At 42.2% G+C, this 8,158-nt stretch overlaps 1 long non-coding RNA gene across 1 annotated transcript; it reads left to right on the top strand.

The window, feature by feature from the left end:
- Positions 1 to 4,450: 4,450 nt before the first annotated feature.
- On the top strand, positions 4,451 to 7,839 carry LOC148125134 (uncharacterized). Its single transcript, XR_015744491.1, has 3 exons — positions 4,451 to 4,752; positions 4,979 to 5,046; positions 7,737 to 7,839. It is a non-coding gene; the product is annotated as an uncharacterized LOC148125134 (long non-coding RNA).
- The last annotated feature ends 319 nt before the right edge of the window (positions 7,840 to 8,158 follow it).

The following is an 8,158-nucleotide window of genomic DNA, read 5'->3' on the forward strand; positions in this document are numbered from 1 at the left end:
TGCATCTTTTGAGGTCAAGTTCTAAATTTCTTTTCTATGATCAGTGAATAAGATAAATTGGCATCCGTGAGCAAATATATTAACAATTAACTGTTTCTTAGTGTGATCTGAAGCATTACCAACCATGCCTTGGTGATAGAATAAAATGCCTCATGAAGATGCAGTGTCTTTATTCTGTCCACTCCATTTTGGGCTTTGTGATCTTCTGATGTTTTGCAGTCTGAGCTCATACAAGCAGGACAGGGAACAAAAACATAATTCATGAATTAAGAGAACTTCTACAGTTCTAAAATGGTCACTTTTCACTTTCAGTCCCATGAAACAAGATATTATGTGATTGGCTGATGTTCTTGTTAAATAAGAGTAATCTGTACAAATTGTGTCATCTCTTACTTCAATAGCCTTTGGGTTGTTCTTGTACCTTGAAGGCAAATTAAGACACCTTGGTTAAAAGAAGAACACAAGGCAATGACCTGATTATGTTCGCTTGGGGAAATAGCAGAGGGAGAAGCAAACCATCTTAAAAACCAGGAGTAGCTGTTTTAAACTTTAAAGTCTTTTCTGCAGTCAGGGCAACGAAGGAGCAGTGCTCTGTCAAGAAAGAACATACTGTGCTGAGGACTATTTTAATAGGGAAGGGAAGTAGCACACGTTGTATGTCTGCCTAGGATTCTGCAGCCACAAAAAGCTTTTGTTTAATGGAAGTTCAGCAGGAGCCTCAGGATGATCTGCAGGACTGTTGACCAAGACAATGGGCAGCTCAGTTAACTTGTTAGGTGAAATCTAGCTAGAATATAGCAGCACCTTCCCAGCTGTGGGTTTATATTTAAATGTATATTTAAATATTAAGTGCTCCATCAGAGAAAAACAGTAAATTGATAGTTTCAGAAGGACAATTTGGCAGTTGAGAGAAACATATTTTAATTTCTTTGCTGTCTAGCAGGTAGGTTGATTATGAGACAAATTATATGTGATGTCTCAAAAAAAAAACCAGTATAATAAGTTCTTAGGGGGCTTAGTTATTAAAAGTTCTAGTAAACGTTCAGTTCCAGCAAGAAAGAAAGAAATATTGTATGTAAGTTTATTTGTTGTCAAGATCAAAGAATTTTGAACAACTAGAAAATAAAAGTCTCCAGAGGTGGAGAAGTCACCCATAAATTTTTTAAAAAGTAGCCAAGATTTAAATGTCCATTATCAGAAATTTGATCTCATCCCCATCCTCTAAATTGTTTTCTGCATGGCTGCAGAAACAGGATAGATCACTTGGCAAGCTACTTCACATCTCTGTTCTGTTGCCCTTATACACATGAAGGGTTAAAACTGGAATAATAAAGGCCCTCCCTTCATTTATCCAAAGTCCCTGTTACTTACCCATAGATTTTTTTCCAGTGGAACTGGAACATTTTTATATTTAAATAGATATATAATGTAAATAGTTGCTTTTTCTTCATGTATTTCTCTCCTCCCCATTTGCTTGTCTTTTGTCTTGATTTTTCACCACTTAAAAGCTTTTGATGTTTGCTAATCTTTAATAAACATAATCAAGCTATATTTTTGTTAGCATGTGTGTGTTCTTGCTCTGATATGGTTACAGGAATTGACTGGGGAAAAATAAACGGAATGTGACCCACAGTGACTTTCCAACTAAAGCAAGATCAGCCACAGTTGGCTGATGCATCTGTAAATAGTGAATGCATAGCTGCTGAGCCCAGTTTGTCAAGGCTAGGAATATTGCTGGCAGTGAGCCAAGGATTCACTAGGATAGTGATGGCTGACCCTTTTGGCACCGAGTGCCCAAAGCACATGCATGCTCATGCGCATACCCAAAATGCAATGCATGCACATCTCCCATGCATGCACATGTGCCCCCATGTATGCGCCCTGCCTTCCCTGCACATGCACACTGCCCCCCCCCATGCACACTCCATCCCCATACATGCATAGCAGAGACCTGAAAACAAGCTGGCTGGTAGGAGGTGCGCATGCATGCCTGGCAGAGCTGAGCTGGGGCGACAGTGCACATGACCAGGGGTGGGATTCTACCAGTTCGCACCTATTCGCTAGAACAGGTTGTTAACATTCTAAGCAGTTTGGAGAACCGGTTGTTAGAAGAAATTACTGGCCTAATCCTGTAAGGAAAGCAGGAAGGAAACATTCTGGTGTTGCTTACAGAAACTGCCTCTCCGTTAACCCTTATTACATTCTTGGCAGGACTAGACTTCCTGTCTCAGGAACCTCTCTGGAAGTTTTTCCCTTCCTTTGCTGGTACTTTGCTTGTGTGGAGTGACCCCTCAAAGTTACAATGGAATTGAAAAAAGTAACTTATGACCATTTTTCACACTTATGACTGTTGCAGCATCCCCACAGTCATGAGGGGCCAGGCGAGGAGATGCGTGCCTCGATGTGAGTGATATTGAGTTGGCCACACCCAGCCAATAACATGACCACCAAGCCATGTCCACCCAGTCAGATGACCACCAAGCCATGCCCACCACCTAAGCCACGCCCACAGAACCAGTTGTTAAAAATTTGAATCCCACTCTTGCATGTGACCACAGAGAGGGCTCTGTGCCACCTGTGGCATGCGTGCCATAGGTTCACCACCACTGCATTAGGCTAAAGACAGAGAGAGAGAGAGAGAGAAGACAGCTTCAAAGGTACAAATCAAAGCAGCCCCTTCCTTTTAAGGGAGAAAGAAGTTTTCCAGATATCCTAAAAGACCTCCAGGGTTGGACTAGGCCAGGCAAAACTAGTTTCACCCAAATGTTTTGCTTGGTTCTGTTGGAAGGAAAATGCCCAGCTGTGATAGAGCATCTCTGCCTTACAATGCCATGTCTCCTTTAACTCATGTATGCAGCTAGCTTCAGCATTCTACTGCCATAAGAGCACACAACTTTGTTTTATGTTTGGCAGGTTAGTGTGAAAACAATGTCTCTAGGAAATGGAAGAGATCAACACAACATATTTTTTAAAAAATATTTTATTTTCTTTTATTCAGAACAAAGTTAAAATAGAAAATACAAAACTCAATAAAAATCAAGAAGACATAAAAGGGATTCCTTCATAAAGGAAAAGAATTTGTCTCCCTTTCTTCCAGCTGAGGCCATAATATTGGAGAAGTATACAAACTCAAACTTCTGAACAACAAATGAAATCCACTTCATTGGGTCTTCAGCTGTGAGGCTATCTCTTTCATCTAGAACTGGATCAAAGTCCTTTTGTGTATCTTTATCCAAAGATAAAGCTTCAGGTTGTAACATTCTTTGAAGAATCATTAAAGTCTGATTAAGTTTATGTAAGAAAAAACCATCTAGGAGCTGGATATTTTCCCATCCTTCTTTCTTAGATTTCAGACACTGTTCAGCCATTTTAATCTGTGGAACTTAATCAGGGAACAAAGAACAAAAAAAATATTTTCCTCTAAATTTCAATCCAAAATTATAACAAAAGTTCAATAGAAATAAACTCCAGGTAATTTGCAAATTCAAAAAATACAAAATCTAGTGTTGAGAGTCTAATGTCTCTTCACCACCACCCCAAATGTTGCCATGCTTTGTTGCCATATGGAAGGGACAGAGGTTATCCAAAACAACATATATCGGAAGGAAAAAAGAGAAAAAGTAATTGGAATCCAGCAAGGGACTGAAGTCAGCATTCAACCACTGTTCAACTTTTAAAAGCAAAACAATAAGTCAGAAAGTTAAAGTTAAAATTCCAGCATGTTTAGAAAACAAAATTGCTTGACAGGAAGGTGGCTACACCCTATGACTTTTCAATTGCTTCCAGAGGGAATTAGAATCTTCAAGACCACCCTTTCCCCACTTGGTCCATGATCATTGAAAACTCATCTTGGATCACCGTAAGGGCTCCCATTCAAAACCAGGGAGCAGCACTGCCAAAGAACCAGCTTTAGCAGTGAAATCAGCAGATCATCGGCAAGAAAGAAAAAAAAAGCTTACAAAGCAGCAACCCTCTTGAAAAGAAGCAGCACAACATGTTTTTGATTCATTTATGTAGTTGGGTTTTTCTGTATCTCGTTTTAGGACTTGGAAAACAAGCCACATCTTAGGCCACGTTGATGCAGAAATACTGAAAATTTAAAAGGATTCACAAACGTTTAAGCACTGCTATAGCAGCCCTTCGCCAATCAACTTGGCTTGGATGGAGGGTCACCAAGACAGATTATAGTTTATATTGGGATATTTGAAAAAAAAACACCCATAAAGAAGGGAATGGCAAAGCACTTCTTTATTGCCAAAGAAAATTACACTGATATGGAATTACCATGATTTGAACTTAATTCAAAGATATTTGTATCATTTCTCTTGTAACAGAATTTGGTTTGCATTAATAGGTTAGTCTTTTCCTGGCTCTGTAACTTCTTTCCAGTAACATAAAACTTTTCTCCTGACAAAAATATTTGGAACAGATGGGAACAGTCATACTTACATGAGATGCTGCAGTACTTCTCAACTTCAACACTTTTTTAAAAAATCAGGACGAGGCTTAACACCTTTTCTCCCTTAAAATATATGCACTTTATATGTACGATTGGAAGTCCTTAGGGAATAGAATGTGTTAGATTGTGGGTAAGAAAGACGTGGGAAACTCAGCTTGTCCAACTTCTCTTTATTCGTTCTTACAGAAGTGAAGAACTGCAGCTGCGGCAGTTCCTTTTACAGCAGAACTGTCTGTGGCTTCAACCAGTGACAACTCTTTGAATTCCCACTCCTGGGGAACAACCAATCAGGGGTGAGTATGCTAATATCTAACACCCCTCCCCACTGGTCTGGTCCCACCCAATCCTGTCCCACCTAATGTACGTAGTTGCATAAATAGGCGGGACTTTTGTGGGTGCGACTCAGCTCAGTCAATGGTTGGTCTTCGAGTTGTTTGGGTGGATTTATTGTGTCACCTGCTCTCTCCCTTGGAACCTTCTGGAACCTTCTGGCTGGGACGGCCATTTTGTTACCACTAGAGGCCACCCTTTCGACTCCTCATGGGCTGGTTCCTGCCTAGCCATGCTGACCCTCTGTTGGATTTCAGGTAGGTGTCCGCTTATTTTGTTTGGTGCTATTGTTAATTGTTGAGGGTCTGCCTTGTTAGTTGTTAGGGCCTGTTCTGTTTGGTTTCTTGATTGGGAGGGGTCTCCCCCCTCTTCACTATTTATATTGGTTTTTTGTAAAGGGTCTCCCCCTTCTTCTTTGCTTGTGTCCAGTGTTTCCTTTCCCCCCTTGTCCTTAGTTGGTCCCTTAGTTGGTTTATGTGTCTCCTCCAACTTTGCCCGTCAGTAGTTTCTACCCTGTATGAGTTGGATCCGGTTAGTTGGGCCACCCTTGCAGGTATTCATAGGGGTTCCCCTGTTAGGTTTTTTTCTTTTTGCCCTAAGCCCAGACTGCCTTCTTGTCAAGCAGTCTGTGAAGTGGCTCTGCAACTGTTGCCTTCTGCAGTAGAAATATATTGTAAAGGTTAATAAGTCCCAGGAAGGCTTGCAACTATGTCATATTGGTTGGCCTGGGGGCTTCTTTGATAGCTTTGATTTTACTTTCCATGGGGTGGATTACTTTGCTGTCTATCAAATAACCCAGGAATTCTACATTGTTGGCTGCTAGTTGGCATTTTTCCTTTTTTACTTTTAGCCCCACTTCTTTGAATCACTTTAGGACTTCCCTTAGGCATTCTTGCAATTGTTCTTTGTTCTTAGCTGATATGAGGACATCACTGAAGTAGGGCACCACCCCTTTTAACCCTTGTAGCAGGTGTTCCATGAGACTCTGGAATAGCCCTGGGGTTCCGCTGACCCCAAATTGTAATTGTTTGCATTTGAATGCCCCTCCGTATGTTACGATTGTCTGGGCTTCTGCTGTCTCAATGTCTACGGGTAGTTATTGGTAGGCTTGCATGAGGTCAAGCTTTGTGAAAACTTTCCCCCACCCCAGGGAATGTATAAGGTGCTGCACCACTGGGATGATGTAGGTGCTTTGCTGTAGGGCATGGTTCAGGGTAGACTTATAGTCAGCACAGATGCACACTGACCCATCTGACTTTACAGGAATGATGATAGGAGTTTCCCATCTTGCATGATCAATTGGTTCAAGGATCCCCTGGGCGATGAGCTTATCTAGCTGCTCATCTATTTTTGGTTTAAGTGTGAAGGGGACCCGCCTTGCCTTTAACCTTATAGGGGCAATTGTGGGGTCTAGATTAAAGGAAATGGGAGACTTGCCCAATTTTCCATTGAAGACATCCGAGAATTCTTCCATTAGGCTGTCTTCCTACTTGATATCAGTGATGCTACAGATTCTGGTGACTTCTATTCCCAACGGTTTTAACCATTTGAGCCCCAGCAGGCTTGGCCAGTTCTGGTCGACTACAGTTAATGGCAAAACTTCAGAGTAGTTTTTAAAGGTCACTCTGAATTTACCTATGCCTATCACAGGAATCCTGTTCCCTTGATAGTCTTTTAGGGTTAGTCTCTGTTTTTTCAGCTGGTCTTTGGTTAGGCTGGGTTTTAGCCATTTGATGGTGTCCCACGATACCATTGACAGGTAGGATCCGGAATCCACTTCCATCCGGCATTGCTTACCTCTATGGTGACCTGAATGTGGACTTTTCAAGCACTTGTCATGTTGGAGTGGCCCACCATCACTTTCTGGTGCGTCTCGCTTCTTCCAGTGGCCAACTCATTGTTCCATTGGCTTTGATTGAATTGGTGCCATTGGTTCTCTGGCTGGGTTTCTCTGTTCCACGGAGGTATATTTCTGCCTCTGTCTTCTGGTGTGGAGTTTCGATGCTCAGCATGCCCTTGCAATGTGTCCTTACCAGTCGCAATGCTGGCAAATGGCGTCGCAGAAATGGCATTCCGACCAGGTGTGGTTTCCCTCATATCCCACACACCAAAAGTCTTTTCTTTTCCCGTCTAGGCTTCTCTCGTTCCACTCCGAATGGAGTTGGTTAACTTCCTCCTCATTATCATCTGTTTCAGTCTCAGATTTGATGTCCTCATAGTGGATGACAGTGGCTTCCTTCGGTGGTGGCTGTGGTTCCTTGTTCATTTTCCTCATGGTGGCAGCGGATTTCTGGGATACTTACACAGCCGATGCTTCCTAAATGGCATCTTTTAGGGTTATTTTGGGATTCATCAAAAGTCAGCTTTGTAGGGTTAGGTCTCAGAGTCCCAGGACTATGCGGTCCCTCATTGCCTTGTCCACATTTAGGAACTCACAAGCTCTGGTGATGTCCCTCAGGTTCATGACAAAATTGTTTATGCTCTCCCCTTGTTTCTGGTCTCTCTAGTAAAATTCATGCCTCTTGATTAGACAGGATACTAGCAGGGTGTAGTGGCCCCTTCGCATCCTCTCCAGGTCTGGCCAGGCCATCGTTTTTACATCGTTGGGTGCCACTAGTGCTTTGGCCATTTTAAAAATGGCAGGTCCGCAGTGCGTGAGGAAAACAGCTCACTTCCTCTGTTCCAAAATGTTAATGAGGTCACTTCCTTCAAGAAGCATGTGGAATCGGTCAACATACGATTCCCAGGCTTCTGTCATGGAGTCGAACAATGCAGGTGGCATGTTGGTTCCAGCCATTGTCGATTCTTCGCTCAGTGTTTTAGTTGCCATGTGCTCGCTGGTTCCTCTTTGTCTCAGGATCCCACCTTCATTGCCAGTGTTACGATTGTAGGTAAGAAAGTTGCGGGAAACTCAGCTCATCCAACTTCTCTTTATTTGTTCTTACAGAACTGAAGAACTGCAGCCACGGCAGCTCCTTTTACAGCAGAGCTGTCTGTGGCTTCAACCAGTGATGGCTCTTTGAATTCCTGCTCCCGGGGAACAACCAATCAGGTGAGTATGCTAATATCTAACAGAATGTATGCTTTAAAACTGAGAGGTATAATGCATATATTCTATCCCCTAAAGTCCCTGTTCTCCCAAAAACAAACTGGCAATAATTCTCAGCCAGACCTACTATGAGCAAAAAATGAGGCAGGAGGCGTCTGCTATGCACTATTGGTTGCTCACCCTTGCCTAAAACTGGTCAAGGTGGCAAATCTTCAGAGAAAATATCCAAACAGAAAAAGTATTCTAATTTGCAAAATTAAGTCACGCTATTGGCAAGTATCAAGACCTGGAGTATTCAGTTGAGCACAGTCTAATCAGAA

Source organism: Pseudonaja textilis, chromosome 8 (assembly GCF_049901715.1).
Source record: "Pseudonaja textilis isolate UNSWEBS1 chromosome 8, rPseTex1.2, whole genome shotgun sequence".
NCBI classification, from domain to species: domain Eukaryota; kingdom Metazoa; phylum Chordata; class Lepidosauria; order Squamata; family Elapidae; genus Pseudonaja; species Pseudonaja textilis.